Source organism: Macaca nemestrina, chromosome 1, assembly GCF_043159975.1.
Source record: "Macaca nemestrina isolate mMacNem1 chromosome 1, mMacNem.hap1, whole genome shotgun sequence".
Classification (NCBI taxonomy): domain Eukaryota; kingdom Metazoa; phylum Chordata; class Mammalia; order Primates; family Cercopithecidae; genus Macaca; species Macaca nemestrina.
This window is the reverse complement of record NC_092125.1, coordinates 16,957,906-16,980,473: the sequence shown is the minus strand read 5'-3', so window position 1 is coordinate 16,980,473 and position 22,568 is coordinate 16,957,906. Positions and strand designations below refer to the sequence as shown.

General features: G+C 42.2%; 1 long non-coding RNA gene across 1 annotated transcript; it reads right to left on the bottom strand.

Annotated features, from left to right (window-relative positions):
* Positions 1-7,141: 7,141 nt before the first annotated feature.
* On the bottom strand, positions 7,142-21,946 carry LOC105464132 (uncharacterized). The gene is made up of 3 exons (XR_976665.2): positions 21,505-21,946; positions 9,095-9,226; positions 7,142-7,797 (listed from the first exon to the last, which is right to left on the bottom strand). It is a non-coding gene; the product is annotated as an uncharacterized lncRNA (long non-coding RNA).
* Between the last annotated feature and the right edge of the window lie 622 nt (positions 21,947-22,568).

The window sequence follows — 22,568 nt, the reverse complement described above, 5'->3', positions numbered from 1 at the left end:
CTACTTTAACTGGAGGACCACAGTGATGTGTTGGGTCCCCTGGAATCAATGTCAGCTCAGAGCCAGTGTCCAGTAGGCCCCCAAATGTCAGATCATTTCCCTTTCCCCAATGAATAGCTATCCTGGTAAAAGGCTGGAGGTCTCCTTGTTCCTCAAGGGGACCCAGCCTCCCCTTTATTCAAGGAGTTCTGGGTCAGTAAACTGGCTCAAGTCTGGATATTGATTGCGGGGCCATGATTCTCTGTTTTTATGATTTAAATTAGTCTTTTGTCCATTCAAGCTAGAAATTTTCTGCTTGCATAAATTAAGTAGGAATGCAGTGGGCTTCCTATCAATTTCACTTCTAGGAGCACCATGATTTATTAGTCAATGCCAGAGCTCTGCATGAGTCAGACTATTCTGATTGCCGCTTTGCTTTGGCTGTCCACTCCGTACCTACACCCACCTTGCCTTGGACGCTGAGTGCCGCCGCTTGGCCCCTGACACCTTGGGATCCAATTATTCCCATTGTATTTAAATTTTGTAGTTGAGTGACTGTGGTTCCCATGGTTAGATCTGACATACAGAGAAAAGCAATTACAGAGCTCTTCAAAGATGCAGGTGCTGCTCTCACAAATTTATTTTGCAAGGCATTGGTCAAGGGTACATCTTCTGGACCCTCCCAGTGGGGATAGGTTGGTCTAAAGTGGCTAATCCACTTCACCATCCCAATCTCCCTAAGTATTTTGATCCCTTCCTCTACATTAGACCAAGGGAGATCAGGCATTTCCAGCTCACTCACAGTGGGCCATCTTTTGATCTGTACTTCAGCTAACCAAGCAAATAAACTATTAAAACCTTTTTTAAGTCCTCAAGCTGCAACATTAAAAGCAGAGTTCCTACTAAGTGGGCCCAAATCAATAAATTCAGCCTGACCCAACCCTATGTTCCTTCCACCATTATGAAAGCAGACAGAGAAAAATGACACACTACCTACAGAAGAACACCAATTCAAATGACAGTGGATTTTTCATCTAAAACCATGGAGCCCAGAAGAAAGAATGCAACATTTTTTTTCAAGTGCTAAAAGAAAAGAACTTTAATTACAAATTCTATATCTGATAAAATTAGCCTTCAGGAATGAAGGGGAAATAAATTCTCAGATGAAAAAAACTTAAGGAATTTGCTGCTCATTGACCTACCCTTAAGCAATGGCTGAACAAAGTCCTTCAATCAGATGGAAACAATAAAAGAAGGAAGCTTAGAGCATGAGGAAGAAAGAAAGAACAATGAAAGGAGCACAAGTACAGGTATATACAACAGACAATTCCTTTCCTGATGACTTTTTAAAATCATATGTGATGACTGAAGCAAAAATTATAACACCATTGGATGCTAAAGACAATGATACTTAACAATGGGAAAGGCAAAAGTATTTAAATAGCAGTGAAGTTCAAACTTCACTAAAGATGGCAAAATGTTGATACCAGTAGACTATGATAAGTTTCACATGTCTATTATGATAACCGGAGCAAGCACTAGGAAAACCACACAGAAATAGGCCAAAAAAAAAAAAAAAAAAAAAAACACTACAAATGAATTAAAATATAATCCTAAAAAATATGCAAGTAATCCACATGAAGGCAATAAAAGACAAACAGAAAAATGAGGCCTAGAGAAAACATATGAAAAATAAATAATAAAATGGCAATTCTATCAATAATTACCTTGAAAGTAAATGCTCTAAATATATCAACCAAAAGACAAAGATTAAGAGAGAAAATTTTAAAAACATGACTCAACTATATGCTGTTTACAAGAAACTTATTTCAACTTCAATGATCTAGATAGATAAAAAGTAAAAGGATGGAAAAAGATATAGCATGCAAACATCAAATTTTCTTAAAAAGCAGGAGATCCTACATTAATATCAGATAAATTGGATTTAAAGAAAAGTTACTTGAGAAAAGGAAGGACATTACTATATCATAAAAGAATCAATCCACTAGGAAGACATAATAATTCTAAAGGTATATGCCCCAAACAACAGATTTTCAAACTATATGAGGCAAAAATTGACAGAGCTGAAAGGAGAAATAAATAAATCCACAGTTATACTTGGGGATTTTAACCCTGCCCCGTTGGAAAGTAACGAAATGACTAGTCAAAAAATCAATAAGGATGTAGGATATCTGAACACCATAATCAATCAACTGGACCTAAAGTGCATGGATAGAACACTCCAACCAGCAGTAACAGAATATACTTTTTTTTTTTTCAATTTTCTGTAGAACATTCACCAAACTAGTTCATATCCTGGATCATTACAAAAAATTCAACAAATTTCAAATAATTTAAATCATGAGTTTGTTCTCTGATCACGGTATAATCAAACCAGAAATCAGTAGGAGAAAGACAACAGAAAATATTTAAACAGGTGTTAATTAAACAATATGCTTCTAATGATTCACAGGCCACACAAGAAATCTCAAAGGAAATAACAAATATATAAAATTAAATAAGAATATTTAAAAAGTCAGACTTGCAGGATGCATCTAAAGCAGTGCAGAGAGGAGAATTTGTAGCATTAAAGTGCAAATTAATGTTAGAAATGAGGAGAGGTCTCCAATCGATAATTTAAATTCTTACCTCAAGAAACTTGAAGAAAATAGACCAAAATAAACTCAAGCAAACAGAAGGAAGGAAACAGTAAAAATGGCAAAATAATAATAATAATGATAATAAATTACTGTAATTCAAAACAGGAAAACAAGAGAGGAATGCAATGAAACAAGAAATTGGATTTTTAAAAAAGAATCAATAAAATCAGCAAATCTCCTGACAAAAATAAAAAAAAAAATAAGTAAAAGAGTAAACCTCTGACAAAAATTTTAAAAAGAGAAGGCATGTATCATTGATATCAGGAATAAAACAGGGAATATCACTATAGATCTTGCAGCTATTGTGAGTGTAATAAGAGAACATCATGAGTGAAAAAAACAAGTTTACACTCATGTATACAGCAACTTAGAATAAATTAACCCATTCCTCAAACGAAACCCTACTACCAAACCTCAACCAAGATAAAATAGATAATCTGAATAGTTACATAGTCATTAAATAAACTGAAATTTTAGTTTAAAATTTCCTGAAAAAGAAATCTCCAGCCCAGATGGCTTCATTAGAGAATCTTAACCAGATATTCTGTAGAAGAAATAAAGAAGAATTAATGTCAATGTGATGCAATCTCTTCCACAAAATAGAAAAGGGGAGAACAAGGCTGGGTGCAGTGGCTCACACCTGTAATCTCAGCATTTTTGGAGGCTGAGGTGGGTGGATTCCTTGAGCCTAGAAGCTCGAGATCAGCCTGGGCAGCATGGTGAAACCCTGTCTCTACAAAAAATACAAAAATCAGCCAGGTGTGGTGGCACATGCCTGTAGCCCCAGCTACCCCCCCCCTCAACACACACACACGAAAAAGAAAACCAGAACATTTCTCAACTCCTTTTAAGGGGCTAGTATTAACCTGATACTAAAACCAGACAAATGAAGTACAAAGAATAAAAACTCTCATGAGACAACAATGTCTTTCATGAATCTGATGCAAAAATCCACAACAAAATATATTAGCAGATTGAAGCCAATCATGAACAAGGACCAAGTAAGATTTATTCTATATATGCAAGGCTTATCCAACATTCAAAAATCCGTATTACAGAATACTATTCAGCAATGAAATAAGAAAGAGCTATTGACACACAGCATCCTGGACGAATCTTCAGGGAATTGCTTAGTGATAAAGGCCAATCCCACAAAGTTTCATACTGCATGATGTTATTTATACAGTACTTTTGAAATGAAAAAATTTTAGAAATGGAGAACAGATTAGTTAGTGGTTGTCATGGGATAGGGACATGGATGATGGGGTGGGAGAAAGGTTGGTGTGATTCTGAAAGGGAAATGGGAAGGATCCTTGTGAAACTGTTGTGTATCTTACAGGTCTTGGTATGTACATGAACCTAGAAGTAAACATTGCATGGAAGCAAATACACACACACACACACACACACACACACACACCCCCAACAAAACACCACCTCCGACAGGTATAAATAAAACTGGGAAAACGTAAAAAAGGTCAGCTAATTGTATTAATGTCAATATCCTCATTGAAATATTATACTATATTTTTGAAAAATGTTCCCATTGGGAAATTGAGTGAAGGAGACATGTGGTCTCCCTGTATTATTTCTTATGACTATACGTCTTTCTACAATTATATCAAAACAAAAGTTTAATTAAAAATACTAATTGATCATATTTAAGTGAGAATTTTGTTTCAAAGCATTAAAATAAAGAGCTCATATATTTACTCTTTGATCATTCATTGCTCTAGTTGAGGGTCTCTGCCCCTCCTTCTTCCGTAATGATCTCCCTTCCATCAAACTTTCAGAGTTAGACTGAAGAACAATATGCAATATAATTTTGTCATTTAGAGATTTGTTTTGTTTTGTTTTTGTTTCACTGAGACAGGGTCTTGCTCTGTCACCCAGGCTGGACTGCAGTGGCACAATTATGGCTCACTACAGCCTCGAGACTTCCCAGGCTCAAATGACCTTCCCACCTCAGTCTTCTGAGTAAGCTGAGACTACAGGCACACGCCACCACACCCAGCTAATTTTTTTTTTTTAAATTATTTTGTGATGGGGGCCTCACTCTTTTACCAGGCTGGTCTCAAACTCCTGGGCTCAAGTGATCCTCCTACCTTGGCCTCTCAAACTGCTGGGATTGCAGGCGTGAGCCACCACACCTGGCCCATTTTGGGTTTTGTGCCCTTCCTGAGCAGAAGTGGTGAATTCAAGGATGGGCGCCGTGGCTCATGCCTGTAATCCCAGCACTTTGGGAGGCCAAGGCGGGTGGATCACGAGGTCAGGAGATCGAGACCATCCTGGCTAACACGATGAAACCCCGTCTCTACTAAAAAATACAAAAAACTAGCCGGGCGAGGTGGCGGGTGCCTGTAGTCCCAGCTACTCTGGAGGCTGAGGCAGGAGAATGGCGTAAACCGGGAGGCTGAGCATGCATTGAGCTGAGATGGAGCCACTGCACTCCAGCCTGGGCGACAGAGCGAGACTCCGTCTCAAAAAAAAAAAAAAAAAAAAGAAGTGGTGAATTCATTACTACTCCACCCAATATCTAAAGCTATTCAGTGTCTCTTGAATCCAACAACATTTTACATTTAAAGAGAATCAACAGCATTGTTTCTTGTTTTGTTTTCTACAAGTAGCTTGCAATTAGAAGATAACATAACATTTCTAAAAACTTTTTCTGTTGATAATAGTTATAATCTTATTTAAAGAAACCTACTACATACAAACCTGACTGTCCCCAAAAAAAGATTTTAGATGATGAGAATTTCCCTTCCAATAGAATTTAATACTTTTCATTATAAAATAAATAGTGTGGTCAAATGTGATTACAACAAAGTGCTGTTTATTCATTAATGGGGATTATGTGATGAAAAGTAGATCTGGATTGTGTTAATAGAGGTATAGTCCCAGGTACTCCTCTACAAGAACTTTGCAAAGCAATGTAGACATTCCTCAACTTATGATGGGGTTATATCCCAAAGAACCCCTCATAAGTAAAAAATACCATAAGTAAAAAATGCATTTAATACACCTAACCTACCAAAAGTCATAGATTAGCTTAGTGTACCTTAAATGTGCTCAGAACACATAGCCTATAGTTGGGTAAAATCATCTATCACGAAGCCTGTTTTATAAATATAAGTATTGAATATCTCATGTAATTTATTGAAGACTGTACTAAAAATGAAAAAGAGAATCGTTGTTTGGGTACTCACCATTAATGTACACAGCTTAAAGCACACTGGGTGTGAAGAGGGTTTTATGCATTGAACTAAAATTAATTGCTGGATAATGGGGATGCTACGGTGACAGGGCCATCGATTTCTCTCTCTCGTGTGGAGGCTTGAGAATAGCTGTTGGAAGACAGTGGGGCATTGACACTTGTTGATGGTTTGGCAAGCATAGAGTTCTTCAGGAAGATAAGTTTTAACCGTGCAGTTCGTTTCTTCTTTTCTTTATATATTTCTCTACAGCAAGCAAGAGCAGCCTGCATCTGCCTGTCAGCTCTTGAGAATCTCTAGCAATGGACGTCCATTTCTTCCACCGTTCATAAGCCACTGCTGAGGGTAACCAATGTCTCCACCAGTTTCTTTGCTGCAAACTTTCTTGGTGCCTCGGGTGTAACTTATTTTTCCTCTGCTTCAATTTCTTTCTTTCTTCTTCAGTCTGATCAGTTTCTCCTTAGGAAGCTCTTCAGTCCCAATGCCAATAAACTCATGAATATCCTCTTCATCAACCTCCAATTCTGGCTGTTCCCCAAGCACTAATATTGTTAGTTACTATTTCATCAAGAGCAGAATCTTTGTTAAAGCCTTTAAATGCATTTACATACATCTTCAAAACTTTCCTCCAAATGCCATTCATGCATTGTTGTGTGTCTTCTCATGCTGGAGCAAAGATCCAGGCAGCATTTAGAATATTAAAACCTTTCCAAAACTCTCAGAGCGTTAGGTCAGATTCAGTCTCTTTAACAGCCTTTGCAAATATTGAGTGGATAAGTAGTATGCTTAGAACAGAGCTCTTGTGCCTTGTTCCATGAGTTGAATGAGTGCGGTTGTGTTCAGAAGTGGCGAATATACAATCTTTACATCAAGATGGATGTCACCGGATAAGCTATGGAGGACCTGGAGCATTGTCTAAGATCAGAGCAATCTTGAATGAGATGTTGCTTTGCCTATAATACTCTCTTGCCTGCAGAATAAAACACTTCAAACCCGTCTTTAAACAGTGCTGATGTCATCCAGGCTTTCTTGTGATGGCAATAATAAACAGGAAACAAATACTTGTTCACATTCTCAAATGCTCTAGAGTTCCCTAAGTGGTAGATTAGGAAGGCTTTGATTTGAACCCTGCAACATTTCCACCCCAAAACAACATTCCAGGATATTTGAATGCCTTGAATCCTGGCATTGTCTTGGCCTGTTAATATATGTATGCACCAGCATACGCTTCCAGAACAAACTCATTTTATTGACATTAAATATTTATTCTGGCAAATATTTCTCATCCACAATTATCCTATGGAGCTTTTTCTTAAATGCTTCAAGACCTTCAGTATCGGCAGTTGCTGCCTCACTGCTGACCTTCACGTTATGAAAGTTACGATGCCTTTTGAAGTGTTGGAACCCGCCCATGACTTGCTATAAACATTTGCATTTGGGAAAGATCACAGGCATGCTCTTTTAGTGTATTGAAAAGACTTCTCGCCTTAGCCTGGATCATCAGTAGGCTAAGCAGTATGTGCTTCTGTGTCTGGTCTTCCACTCACATGACAAGTAATTTTTCCAAATCATCAATCAGCCCAGCTCTTTTTTTGTGATAACAGTAGATTTGACTGATGTTGATGGTTCCACTGCATCACAAATTTGCTTGTTATTCCTTAAGATGATCGTGGCTTTCTACAGTCCTAACTCACGTGTGATGGCCATTGCTGGCTTGCTGTCTCCGTACTGGGCAATTATTTTGAGTTTTGGCTCAAGAGTAATTCCCTCTGCTTTTCCTTCTCCCCAGATATAGATGAGTGTTTTGTAGACATGATGGGATGTGAAAATTAAAAACACAATATTCCAAACAACACGGGGAACACAGTATGCTGTAGAGTATCAGTTGTTTGCCCTCATGATTGCATGGTTGACGGGGACCTGTGGCTCGCTGTTGCTGCCCAACACTGCAAGAGAGTATTATACTGCATTATACTAGGAATTATAGTATTATACTAGTGAAATGCTCAAAATTTAAAATTCAAAGTACAGTCTCTACTGAGTGCGTTTCATTTTTGCACCACCATAACGTTTAAAAATCATAAGTCGAATTATAAGTCAGGAACCATCTGTGTACTCTTATCTTAAGCAGGGCAGAAACCAACCCAAAAAGGCCATAGAACAACTAGCTCTAGGCCTGAAGTTGGCAAACTTTTTCTGTAAAGAACCAGACAGTAAATATTTTAGGCTTCCTGGGCTGTATGATTTCTGTTGCAACTGCTCAACTCTCTGTCCTTTTGGGAAGAAGGCAGCCATAGACAATCCATAAATCAATAGTGGGGCTAGGCACAATGGCTCACACCTGTAATCCCAGAACTTCGGGAGGCTGAGGTGGGTGAATCGCTTGAGCCCAGGAGTTCAAGGCCAGCCTGGGCAACATGGCAAAACCCCATCTCTACAAAAAAATACAAAAATTAGCCAGGCATGGTGGTGCACACCTGTAGTACCAGCTACTTGGGAGGCTGAGGCAGGAGGATTACTTTGAGCCTGGGAGGTCGAGGCTGCAGTGAGCCAAGTTCATGCCACTGCACTCCAGCCTGGGTGACAGAGTGAGACCCCATCTCAAAAAAAAAAAAAAAAAGGTGTAGCTGTGTGCCAATAAAACTTTATTTTGGGAACCTAAAATTTGAATGTCATACAATTTTCAAGAGTCACGAACTAACTATTACTGTTCTTTGATTTTTCTTCAATCCCTTAAAAGTGTACACAGGCCATACAGGAACAAGTGGTGGGCTGGACTTGGCCTGCAAGCTGAGGATGTGGACTCCTGTTCTAGGTCATGAGACAGCCTGTTAAATATCAGCCTAGCTTCTGGAAAGAAAAACTAAGGAATTAAACTTGGTTCCCATGATCTTAATGTGCATTTGACAACATAAAATCTATTTAGGTAGTTTGTCAAAAAATTAGCAAGAAATATTTTCGTAGGTACAAAATGATACATTTCATTAAGAGATAGTATTGATGTCCATGTGACTGTACATATACGTATATATTATTTATATGTGTGTGTGTGTGTGTGTATGCCTGTATCTCTTCCCCCCCACAACACACACTGAGTAAATACACAACAATGGGAATTATTTTCATGTTCCTGTCTGCAAGAAAAGGGTTAATCTGTGGACTATTAATTGCTCCTGAAATCCAGTCTGGAGCTGCTGCTGACACCAAGGAAATATTCTGCATTTATATTCGAAGCCGACAAACCTTGAGAAATCCTGCTGTTGGAAGTGTGAGTCAATGTGCTTTCATCTGCAGTTTCTCTTTACCGTGCAGCTTGGAATGTGAGTACTGGCATTGTCGGGTGCTGTCAGTCACCGCAACTGATTCAGAGTGAGACTGTAATTGAGTCAGAGAATTTCAGATAATGGTCTTATGAATGATGCTATCTTTTTACCCACCTGAGGGGAATCTGTCCTTCTGAATGGAGCTATTTATTCTATTCCTTGCTCATCAGCTTAAAGTTTGGGCATCATTAGAGTCACGGAGATGCCAGTGATTCACTTCCTTCGGTGGTATGTCGAGGGTCAATGGGAATTGTCAAAAAATCTAGGGGATTTTAATTTAAGAGGAAAACTCAAATGTACTCCAGAGCCCATTTTCATTTTGTCATCCTTAGTTTTGAGAAAACTCCTTGGTATTATGCTCACTGTTTTGGAATTTTCTTTTGTAGCAGGGGGTGGCTGCATTCCTTCACTTAAAGGCATTGTAATGATACATTGTATAATTTTATGGCCAAATGCAGCTGATGGAGATAAAACTTCTCAGGAGTAACATTATCATACTGCCATTTGTTCCCAAAGCTACTTCTAAAACGTCTTTTTAACCTTTGTCCCCTAAAACTATTTCTGCATATCTCACTATTTTCTGCATATCCCCAAGAGACAATAATTTTGTACAAAATTTTCCTATGGGTAGAAAGTAGATAGACTTTTTCAAACTACATGAGCCTTACCTTCCCCCTGATATTCTGATAAGTTTTCCCCCTCCAGCCTTTGAGAATCCATTTGTTTGAATGTAGGGATTTGAATCACATCACTCAACATCCTGTATGTCTCTGATTCTTAGATTTCTCCGTAACGCTTATAGTGATTTACTGCAGATTATTGACTCATTTTTTTTTTCTTTTTACCAAGTCACTAATGCATGTACAATTTGATACCAGGATAAAGAATGACATAATTTTCTTTCGTTATGATTTCTCATTGGCCAATGTCAGAAAGAAAAACAGAACAAAATGAATGTCTGCCTGATGCAAAATCCTAATCAGGGTCCAGGGAACTCAAAACAAATTAGACCAACTTCTCAGTACTCTGAAGAGGTTACTAGACCTTATTTTTACTTTTGCAGCAGAAACGTGGGAGATCCAGTTTGAGACCAGCCTGGCCAACATGGCGAAACCCTGTCTCTACCAAAAATACAAAAAATTAGCCGAGCGTGGTGGTGGGCACCTGTCATCCCAGCTACTTGGGAGGCTGAGGCAGGACACTCACTTGAACCCAGGAGGCGGAGGTTACAGTTAGCTGAGATCATGCCAGTGCACTCCAGCCAGGGTAGAGCAAGACCCTGTCTCAATAAATAAATAAATAAATAAATAAATAAATAAATAAATAAATACAAACAAGAACCGTGGGAGATCCTGGGGAGGTTAGGAGGAGAAGCCCAGTGTGGTTGGCCTTCCCAGCAATCGTAGGGACTGGATTTCCTTCCTAGAAGTAGTCCATCCAACTTTGACCCCATTTCCAGGTTATCTCAGAATACCAACAACGTGTTCGGTGTTTAAGTAGAAATATCATTTGCCGTGGGTGGAGAAACAGGCCTAAAGAAGATAAATTCTGATCCAAGCCATACATTTAGCAGGGAGAAGACTCAAGGTAGAAATCACAATTATCTGCTCTCATCGGTTGCTTCTCTTCCTGCCTCCTCTCAGGGGGTCACGCATTGAGAGAGCAGCATGGGCCAAGCCACATGGGAACCCAACTGGATGCTGAATACAGGGGTGCGCTGCCCAGCTCTGCCTTTAGGGTTGAGGCACTCATTTGTTCGCTGAGCTGCTGTTAGTTGGAAAAGGTTGGGTCTTCTCCCAAGGGACAGAGAGCATCCAGTGACTGCTTGATGAGGAAGATATAAAGAACTGGCACTTGGTATGAAGAACTGGCATTGGGCCGTAAGGCAGGACAACTCTGAAGGGTCCTCCAGGTCCCTGAGGATTAGCTGAGGCCTTTGTTGTGAATGCATTAAGAGTAAATATCAGCGGGGGTGTGCTGGCTCATGTCTGTAATCCCTGCACTTTGGGAGGCTGAACTGGGCAGATCACTTGAGGTCAGGAGTTTGAGACCAGCCTGGCCAACATGGTGAAACCCCATGTCTATTTAGAAAAAAAAAAATTAGCAGGGTTTGGTGGCAGGTGCCTGTAATCCCAGCTACTTGGGAGGCTGAGGCAAGAGAACCGCTTGAACCCAGGAGGTGGAGGTTGCAGTGAGCCGAGATCGCACCACTGCACTCCAGCCTGGGCGACAAAGTGAGACTCCATCTCAAAAAAAAAAGAGTAAATTCCTACCTCACCACAGTTTTCATTCCTGTGAACATAGTCCCCTATATTCATCCAAATTAAGTACTCTCCCCAGAAACTTCCTTTCCTCGGAAAGGAAAGAAAAGAAACTGGAAAAAACTCTGAACTGAGTCAAAAACAGCTTCCTAAGGAGCCACCAAAACAGGTCAAATAATAGCAATTATCTGGGAATGGAGTTTTGAGGCCAAAAATCTTTGCAGGACTCCCCGTTACTTTCAGATAAGATGAAAAGTCTATAGTGGGACATGCAAAGTCTTTTAGGGTCTGGTCCCTGCCTAAATCCCCAGTCTCTTTGGCTGACAAGCTACTTAATGTTTAGACTGACCCTATTTTGTCCCCTCCAGTGGCTGCCAGGCTGCTGTTTTTCACCTGATTGAGAGCTTTTGTTTTCAAAATGATTGTGCGGCTGGGGAGGGAGGATAATCGGAATAGGGCAAATTAGAGCAACACAAAGCTCACTGTTCTTACTGAGATTCAGTTCTTTTTCTTGAGAAATGCTCCCTGGGTTGCTGCAAGTGTTTTGCTAAGTTCCACGGTTCTAGAAGTGGGAATTCTTACCATTTTTGCCAGTGTTCTCATTGCTTTTATAAAGGATGAGATTTTCAGAAGACCTTATTCTGTTGTTTTTTAGTTGATATCCAAACTAAGTTTTAAAGAGTAAATAGAGGAGAGGTTTGTTGTGGCAGAGGTGACAGCTTGGGCAGAAAAAAAAAAAAAAAGACGGGAGAAAGTTTGACATATGCAGAAGCACTGCAAGCAGCTTGGAATTGCTGGAACATGAAGTTGAGACAAAGGAGCACAAGGAAAAAAGTCTGAGGAGGCAGGCAGTTGTCAGATAATGAGTGGTCCATGTGCTACATTTGAAGATGTTTAAACTTTTTTTTGTCTGTCTCAGCTGTTTTCCTTTCAGGGCCAACTTCAAACCTCAGTGATTGCTGAAAACCTGGTATAGCCACGCAAACTCACAAGTTTTGAATTATCTGATACTAGTAACCTTCCCCTCACCAACTAAGCATTATTCACCGGTGGTCAATACTTCTATATAATTATCTCTTTAAAATTTCTAAATGCATTTTTAGCTAGCCAATCCTAGCATTCAATACCTATCACTGCATTAAAAAAATGGGAGGCATTTGGGAGACCTGTATTAATTGATTACCGGAGAGATTATTGAGAAGTGCTCCCAGGTTCTTATTTTGGAGTATAACTCTTGATGATACAACCAGCAAGTGTTAGTTTGGAAACATAGAAACCATTTTAGGTATTTTCACCAGGAAGAACTTAATATGAAGACTTAGAGGTTCCTATAACCATTGGATATGTTGGGAAGATTGAAGATCGAGAAGGTTTTCAGTGAATCCTAAAGTGGGGTGGTCACAAGAGGCCATCCTTGATGATCTTAGCTAACTGCAGCACAAATGAATAATTTTCAAGGAACCCTTGGGAGCTGCTGGCAATCCCCACATCTATCAGTTGCCAGTGCCTACATTTTTACTTAGCAACTAATACAGGAGAATAGTGATGTATCTTCTGTCTGTGAAACCTCTTGCAAACACCTCACATTGGTAGCCGGGTATGCTTGCTGCTGTACCACTGAGCTCTCCATTCAGCAATGAAGGACTTACCTCTTAGCTGCTGGGAGTGTTACCAGATGAAATTCTTCAGATATCAGCTATCTTTAGAAATTGCCCTCTGCTGAAGTTCAGAACCACCTTTCTCAAGGCCACGTTCTCTTCTCAAAGAAGCCCACCTTCAACAAGTGGTCAGTGTAAGGATATAAAGGTCCCAACTCATCCCACCACCACCGGATACTCTGAGCTACAGTCGTCTCCCAGCTATTCTCCCTGTGTGTATCAAGTCCCTGTCCACCCCATCCTCACTATAGCAGGAAGGAGGTAGTCAAAGGCAAATCTGATTATTTCCCCCCACCAGCCTCTCAGATGACCCCCAATGCTCCTGTCTCCTGGTATCCACCTCCTTGGTAGTCCCCTCCCACATTGTATCAGAGTAGGTCTGTGTTTCCCATAGATGTTGGTAGAAATAATGGAATGTCACTGCCAAGATGAGGTTATAAAAACCCTTTCCTGTTGGGCTGGCTCACACTCCCTCTCACTTGCTCTGGGGGATACAGCTTCTCTGAGGCACACAGCTGCTCTATGCTGAATGGCTGTATAGAGAGGCCCACAAAGAGGAAGAGAGACCTCCTGAGTGATTCTGGAAGCAGATCCTCAGCCCCAGTCAAGCTTCACACAATGGGAGCCCCCAGTGCAGTGATTGCAACCTCTTGTGGGACCCTGAGCTAGAACCACCCAGCTAAGCCACACCTGAATTCCTCACCCTCAGAAATGGCATGAGATAATCAGTGTTTGTTGTTTGAAGCTGCTAAGTTTTGGGGTAATTTGTTACATCACAAAAAATAAGTATCATCCAGTGGTTTCCCAAAATTCTTTAACATGGTTCTAAAGGCTCAATATGATCTGACCACTGACTATAATGTCTGCACATCTGCCGCCATCTCCTCTCTGCCGCATACTTTTCCTAGACTATCCTTCCACCAATACTGTTACCACTCTGCACACACCATTTCCACTGCCAAGAACGTGCTCCTCAGATTTGTTCATCAAAGTTAAAATCTACTTCCTCACATTTCAGTCCAAGCCACTTCCTCATGGAAGCCTTCTTTTGTCTCCCAAATGACTAAGTCGAATCCTTCTTTTATAAGCCAGGATGGCCTCACTCACTCACTTCTCTTTGAGGGCACTTGCCTGGTTTAATAATAGCTAATATTTATTGATGAATTACTATGTGCTGGCACAATCCTAAGTGCTTTGCATAATGCATATAAACCCTCACAACCATCCAGCAAAGTGCCCCCACTTTACAGATGAAGAAACTGAGGCACAGAAAGGTCCAGAATGTTGCTGAAGGTCACCCAGTGAGTATGCAGATTTACATATTCCTGTGTGTTTATTTGAGTGCATCCATTATTCCAGGAAACTGGATGCTCCGTCATGGCAGACACCTCTTCTTCTTTTGCTCACAGTGGCCCTAAGTCTTCTTTCCTAACTATCCCAATCGTATAAACATGGAGTTGTCAGTGAACCTAGGAAAGGCCTGAGTTACAGAATTTCCATGGAGCAGGGAACAAAGAGACCCTGTAGCCCACTTTGAGATTTGGACATGCAAAGGTCAAACTGTGTGGACAGCGGCTTCTTTATGTGACCGGTTCTTCTGTTCCTTCCTTCTCTGCTAATACAGTCCTGCTGTTCAAAATGAACTCCAGAATAGCACAAAGTACAGGCAAGGAAGGTTTTCAGGAGGGAATACTGCCAACCAGGCAGGACTGGAGCCCTAGACGTTTTCTTTCTGGGCAGCAGGAGCACATTTCATCAATGGTGGGGGTGTGGAGCCTCGGGCCAAAGGCTGAGGTAGACAGACTTCCAGGAGATGAGGCCATCGCCGGCAGCTAATGCCCAGGACCCCACAGTCAACCCTCTGCCACTCAGGTCCTGCCAGACAGGAGCAGCAGGCACAGCCACCCAGGCAGAAGAGAGGATGGTGCACAAGGAGGGCGTAATGCCAGATGGTGGAGCTGGATGAATGGCCAGCCAGCCGGCATCAGCCAAGTGCCAACTGTTAGCAGAGCCCAAGCAGCACAGTAGAAGGCAGGAAGTGGGGTGGCTCACCCCAGCTCCTCCCAGGGTGCCGGGGCTGACAGCCAGGGGTCCACCCTGGTGAGGCAGGACCCTCTCCTCCTCACACTGTGCAACGAGCTCTGATCCTGGGGTCATAAGATGTTGGTTCAAACCCAACTACATACTAGCATGTGACCTTAACCAAATCACATGACCGTACCTGCTCTGATTGGGCAGGTGCCATGGGAACAAACTAAGTTACATGTATAGAGATGGTTTGCTAACAGCAAACTACAAATGAGTATCTACAGGGTTGCTATGACACTCCAAACACTCATCAATTGTTTTCTGTTTGCAGTCTACTTTTGAATACTAAAAGTGTGGGCCCACCTAAAGGGATTACAAATTAAAACAACATAGACTTGGTTCGCAGCAGTTACAGATCCATCAGTACTGCAATTACCAGGGGCTCATGGTCTTTGTCAAAGCGGCCTGGGCTTGCCATCGGTCTAGTAAACCTTTTCCCTGGGCCCCTCTCTGGCACTCACTGTTCCCCTTCTCTCACTCATGCTTGTTGCTGGAGTAATGTCCTCTGGTGATGGTTCTGGCCACTTTGCAAGGCCTTCCCTCTTCACCCTCCCAACAAGCTTATCTCCGTCCACTCCATTCCCTTCTTCTTGGGGCCCATTCACATAAGCACTCCCTGATAGATGTTAGAGTAACAGTGTGTGTACTGAGTTGTAGCAAAAAATAAATTTAAACGTGGATCAAAACTGGGAGGCTTGCTGAGGAAATGTTTTCAATCCACCTGGGCACGCCACGTTTTGTTTGAACTCATTGGCTTCCACACCGGCTGTGTGATGGGGACATGCCACCCTAACCTCTCTGTGGGAATGCCAGGCAGACAGATGCAGAACGAGCTCCAAGGGCCCTGCTGGTAGTGCTCAGTCTTGAAAAGGTCTAGCGGTTTGAGTCTCTCTTCAATGAGATACTCTAGATTTTGTAACTCTGCAAAGTTTTTATTCATCTGACATAAGTTCATTTCATCTAAGTGGTTATGATTTCCCCACTGTGAGCCAGATATTGTGCTAGAAGCTTGTATAGAAATAGGAACCAGGCTGGGTGTGGTGGCTCATGCCTGTAATCCCAGCACTCTGGGAGGCCGAGGTGAGGGAATCACTTGAGGTCAGGAGTTTAAGACCAGACTAAGTGAGACACCATCTCTATCAAAAAAAAAAAAAAAAAAAAAAAAAAAAAAAAAAAAAAAAGAAAGGAAAAAGAAAGAAAGAAAAGGAAAGAAAAGAAAAAAAAGAAAAGAAAAGAGGACCCAGACACAGCCCTACCTTCAAGGTGCACTGTAGTAGAACGGTTTCCAAAGTAATGAGTAAGTTGTCTGGACTGTACTAGAAGGCTCTACAGAGTAGGCAGCCTTTGAATAGAGTCTTAGGGTCTTAAAGAATAGTCAAGAATGCTGGGGCAGAGTTTGCAAAGACATAGGACATGAAGGCAAACATAGCTGTGCCATGATGGGTGTTCTGGGTCAGCCTAACTCTGTCAGAGATGCTTCAGGAAACCTCCCAGCCAAGGCCTGGGAAGAGGAGACAACCAACCCTCAGCTCCAGCTAACTGTCACCCTGTGGAAGACAGGCTCAGCTTGGCCTCCTCTTGGAGCTTTCAAAAGATATCAGCAATTCAGATTTCACACACACACACAAATTCCCTGATTTTTCATTGTTGGTGACCAATTCAAAGAAAAAAAGACTGTTCGGGCCAATTGCAACAGATGCTATGGTGCCCCAAACACAGCCAGTCATCTTCCAGCTGCTCTGAGCATCAGGCTTCCTTCCCCTTCCCCAGCTTGCCTTTCCCTTCACTCCTGCTCTGCCTCTCCCCTTCTCCAGCCTGCACATTTCTTCCTTCACTATCATAGGTGTTTCTCTCTCTTTTTCCAAGACAGTTCTATAGAGTGGAACTATCACAAGTTTTGAAGTCAGCCATCCTAGTAAAATTCTAGGTTGCCATTTACCATGTGATTTTAGGTAGGTTTTAGGTAGGTCTTTTTCTTGATGTCCTGAATGGGCAAAAGAGGGTAAGAATATCCACACTGCAAATTTGTCACAAGATTGCATGACATCAGGTCCATAAAGAGCTTGAAACATGGGTCCCCTGAAATATTGGGTCCCCTGCTCCCAGTTTGCTTCTTTTGTTTCATTTCTTCTTCCTCACTTTCTCTGTTGATTAGAAGAATTAGGCAGAATAAGTAAAACACCAGATAAAATTTTCTTTACATTGTATTTTAAGAAAAACATTAGATTAGATAACATAATTTTTTATCTACATAGATTCTAATTTTTCTTTTTTTGTTGTTGTTGTTATTTCATACCTATAAATTAGTGGGCAAAATTCCCAGTAAATAAATAATAAAGAATAAGGGCAAAATTCCCAGTAAAGAAAGTGGTCATCAGAAGCCAAGAGTGTTTCAAGAGTGGCGAGCCCTTGAGCCACCCAATGAAGTTACACCATTCACACCTGGTGAATCATAGCTTCCTGCCCAGACGCTATGTTCTCTTTACTTCCTAAGAAGCAATGATGCATTCTCAAGGGCAACGAACATGAAGGAACACAGAGCACATGCCAGATGTCCGATCCTTCCGGCCATAGGTACTGAGGCAGAGATAGAGCCTGGCATGCCTCTTCTACCATATCTTTCCATTTTTAATGTGCAAAGTGAGGTGCTATGCTAAAATCCTGTTTTCTTCCAAGTGTTTTATGAGGCTTTCATATGCACTCTGAATCATCATTTGATTTGGTTTATTACAAGTGATACAATTCAGAAATAGCCAGGTGGAAGAGATGCACAGGACAAGGTGTGGGGAACAGGCACCCATGCCTCCCTGGGTGAATGACACCTCCCAATACCTCAATGTGTTCACCAATTTGGAAGCTCCACAGGTGTTTCCTGAAGATCTTCCAAAGCCAGGCCCCAGGCCCTGCCTCTATAGAACTGATCTGTCACCTGAGACTCCAAGTGCAGACCAGAGGAGGTATTTGGAGCACCAGCTTGAAATCCTGTAGCTAGAGTTCAGGAGAGTGGGGTGTCAAACAGGAGCTAGAGAGAGGAGTTGCCTGGCTGTGAGGCTGGGAAAGAGGAAGGCCTGGTTAGGATTAGTCCATTATCCAATACAAGGAAATTCATTTTGAGAAACAAAATTAAATGCTAAGCCCCCCAACCTACTGAAAGGACCATATCTTGCTCAAGGGGACCACAGAGCAACCTTGAAAACTGACTTCTCAGCCTTGATGGGATGGGAGATCAGACAGACCTAGTTATACCTGCTCCTTTGTTAGCCACAAATAGACTTTCTTCCCTAAAGGCTGAGCAGAAACCATACCTTTCAAATCCACCGCTGATACCAACCAACTGTCTAACACTTCCCCTCCTTTTATGCCTAACAAGAGACTCAGCTACTCAGGAGGTTGAGGCTGGAAGATCCCTTGAGCCGAGGAGTTCTGGGCTGTGGTGTGCTATACCAATTGGGTGCTTGCACTAAGTTTGTCATCGATATTGTGACCTCCTGGGAGTATGGGGCCACCAGGTTGCATAGGGAGGGGTGAACTGGCCCAGGTCAGAAATGGAGTGGGTAAAATTTCCTGTGCTGATTAGTAGTGGAATCGTGCCTGTGAAAAACCACAGCACTCCAGCCTGGGCAACATAGTGATACCTGTCTGAAAAAAATAAACAAATGAATAAAAAAGAGCCCATCAACCACCCAGTAGTTATGACCAGTCTACAGAGAATTTCACGTCCTCTGCTTTACCTTTTGGTATCAGAAGGCTGACAACTTCAACTTCAGGTCATGCTAATGCTGCCATTATTTGTACATAGGACAGATGAAGGGGCATGAAGTTCCACTGCACATATGCATGTTTCTCTTTTCATAAATATTCATGATCCCTCCCATAGCCTATTGAATATGTATATTTGACCACTCCATTCAAGGTATTTTTTTTCCCTTTACCCCTCCCTCAGAGTGCCTATTTCTGGCTTCTGGCTTCTGGCCAGAGGCTACATTTCCCATTCTGCCAGAATGGCCACCTGCAGGCTGCAACCCTTTATGAGAAATAAAGCTCCCTTTTTTAAATTTATGAACCTCATCATTTTTCAGTTGGCAATTGTATGGGCACTGGGGAGTCACTGAAGGATTCTTTACCGAAAGAAACAGATCAAACTGGGCTTCAGAAAGATTATGCTGACTGCAGATGAATTAGACAAGACCCATACTGGGCATCTCTTGCTTAGATGATGCAGTAGCCTTCTAACCGGGCCTCTTGCATTCACCTTTGCCTTGCTTTAACTGAGCCTCAAATCAGCAGCCAGAGAGATCCTGACAAAATGTGTTAGGTGTGATCGCCAAGGCCTCCGAGGATGCCTCCCTTGTGGTCATGAAGGCTAATGTTCTTTCTACAGCCTTAATCCCTGCGCAACCTCCCTTAACCTTGTCCCCCAACTGCCCTCTCCTCGCTTCCTCCACAGCGGTCATGCTCATATATCCACATGACCCCCTGCCCTTTCTGCGTCCCATCGTCAGGCTCTCTCCTCATGTTGTTGCACTTGCCCTTCCTGCTCTTCCCTCACCTATCACAGAGCGGCTACCTCCCTCCCTCAGGTCCTCACTCAAGTGTCACCTCCCCAGGGAGGACTGCCCTGGCCCGCTTCTGTAAAATCACACTGTATGGCAGAAGCACTGGACAGCAGTAACTTAAGCATATCCTGAAAAAGACCCTATGATCTGAGACAAATGTGTGTTTGGAGTTCCAAGCTAAGAAATCCAAGAGTGGCCAACCTAGAGATTCACTCTTTATCTATGAAGAACATCCTAGCCCCTAGCCCATCCCTTGGAACGCGGGCTGTACAGGGGATTGAGGCCCTTTGTTTTGGTTGAAATGAAGGTTGCTAGGTAGAGGTTGATAAGTGAAAACGCCATATAAACTGCATGCTTTTTATACACAGTAAGTTTTCCTGTCCAGCCCACCGCCTCTGGATGACCCTGTGTGTAAGTCCTCAAAAAACCTTATGTCTTGTTTGCTGGCTCCAGGTCTCTTTTTTGGTCTGTTGAACACTGTGCCATCAGTATTGGAGTCAAGAGAGCTTTGCATCACACACACACACACACACACACACAGACACATACACACTCTCCCCACTTCATAGCTGGACTGCAGTGCATCGTGGCACCTGATACAAGGAACAAGCAGGTAGTGAATGGAGCCCTTGCTCCACTTGCCAAGGAATGTCCCATTGTGGTTCGCTTTGCCCAGAGGAAGGGTGCTTTGACTGAGCATGAAGGCCAAACTATATCCTGCAGAAAGAGGGCACTGTTTTATTTGTCTAGAATCTGCCTCATTCTGCACTCATCCCCCTCCCTTTTACTTATCATCACCTTACATGTTACATAGTTTATTTCTTTACCTCGTTGGTGTCTGTCTCCCCTGCTAAAATGTAAGCTCCGTGAGTTTCAATCAATACTCTTTCCTTGGGGTCTAGAACAATGCCTGATACGTAGTAGATGCTCAATAATATTTTCTGAATGATTTATGGGTGAATAGATGGAAGGCAGGAAGGTAGAAGAGAAGGAAGAAAAGAGAGGAGAGAGATTAGAGGCAGGGAAATGCAGTCTATGTTCATAATTTATACGAAACAGAATAACAACTAAGGTGGTGATATGACTGTTTTGAGTATAATCTTGCTTTTCTCTGACCCTCTCCAGCTAATTGTATCACCCAATCAATCCCTGTAAACCTCTGGGTGAGACGAAGGAGGGATCCCCTCTTTTAGGGGCCTACAGACCCCAAGCATGGAAATAAAGGAAAATCCTGAGTTCCTTCACAGGAAATTCCGGGCACCTAGCTAGCCCTGAGAAGTAAATAAGTAATTTGTTAAACAAGAAGGTAAAAGCAGCCTAAAACAATAGCTAAAAAAGTTAGAGTCCCAGAGATGTTTGCTCTCCCTATGGAAATTAAAGATAACATCTTAACATATGTCCCTGAGTTGTCTTTCAGAGGCTGGGACCCCCACAGTACTGATCCGCTGGCACTTAGACCCCAGATGAGGGGGAAGCGAAGACTAAACTTTGCTTATCGCCCTTTGTTCTAATGTTCTTCCTAAAGGGCTTGGAGACAGTCACTCCCCTAACATTTTTCTACTGACCCACAATTTTTAAACAAAGCTTCTCTTCCTTAACCAATTGTAAATCAGAAGATCTTTAAATCTGCCTCTGCCCTGCAAGCAGGTGCTTCAAGATATCCCCCCTTTTTGTCCAAAACCAACGCGTAACTTTCATATATTGATTGATGATTTTGCCAGTAGCGTCATCTCTCCTGAAATTTACCCCTCCTTTAGAAACCCTTACCTGCAAGCCATTAGGGAGTTTGGGTCTATCAGCATGAGCTGCCCTGATTCGCCTTGCTTGATGCTCTACAATAAGTGCCTTCCTTTCTATCACGGCAGAAACCTCAGTGTGAGCATCTGGTTTCATTGCACCAGGCGAGTGGTCGCCGGTTTGGTTCTGTAACATGAATATCACCATGCCCAGGACAGCGACTCCAAATTTCTACACTCCTCAGTTTGATGTAGCTTCTCTTTGGCCTTTGTGTCTGTTATTTCATTTTCTTGGTCCCCGTTGGTTTTTTCATATTAAAACCCATTTTTATCTCGGTCTCCATTTCTCCCATTTGAATTTTCATTTAAGCCCAAGTGATTTTCTAATAGCTTGAGTCCCTTATTGAGTCATTTGTCTCAGGGCCAAATGCAGAGATGATGGCTCCGCTTTCTCTCTGTGTGCTTAGCAGAGAGGCTTTTGCTTATGAGCCTGGGGTGCTGAGCAGTTTAAGAAAGTGCCCTTGGGCTGTGACTGCACTGCCATCCTGAAGAGGTGACCTCTCCTCATTGAAGGGAAGGGAGAGGCCTTCCCAGGCTCCTCTCTCACCCCAATTCCTCCCCCAATCAAAACACTTGCAATCTGGGTGGTAATTGATGCAATAAGGTTCAAAGGTAAAAAGCTAACCAGGCTTTGTCTTTTAAATGAAAACCCCATTCTGAAATAGAGCACAGCAGGTGGGCAGGAGCTGCACTCCTTTCGAAAGCCGTCACACATCTGTGCAGAGGCATGGTTTGGTTTTTTTTTCTTTTTTTTTTTAAGCAGCAACTGCAGCAGCAGCCTGGGAACCACTCCGTACCTGCTGCTCAGGCTTAGCTGCTTCTCTGCAAACTGTATTCAGTGGCAGGCCATTTCCCTGTTAGGGAGGGCCTGTTGGGGGGGGGGGTTTCCCTGTCTCTAGGGACCAGCTTTGGAGCCAGAGCATTGCATTCCCCACCTGAAAATCCCAAATATGCATTTTCTGCTTCTGAAAGGAAATCACTGTCCATGAAAGCTAAAAACACCCACTGTCCAGAAAAAAATCCACACACATATGC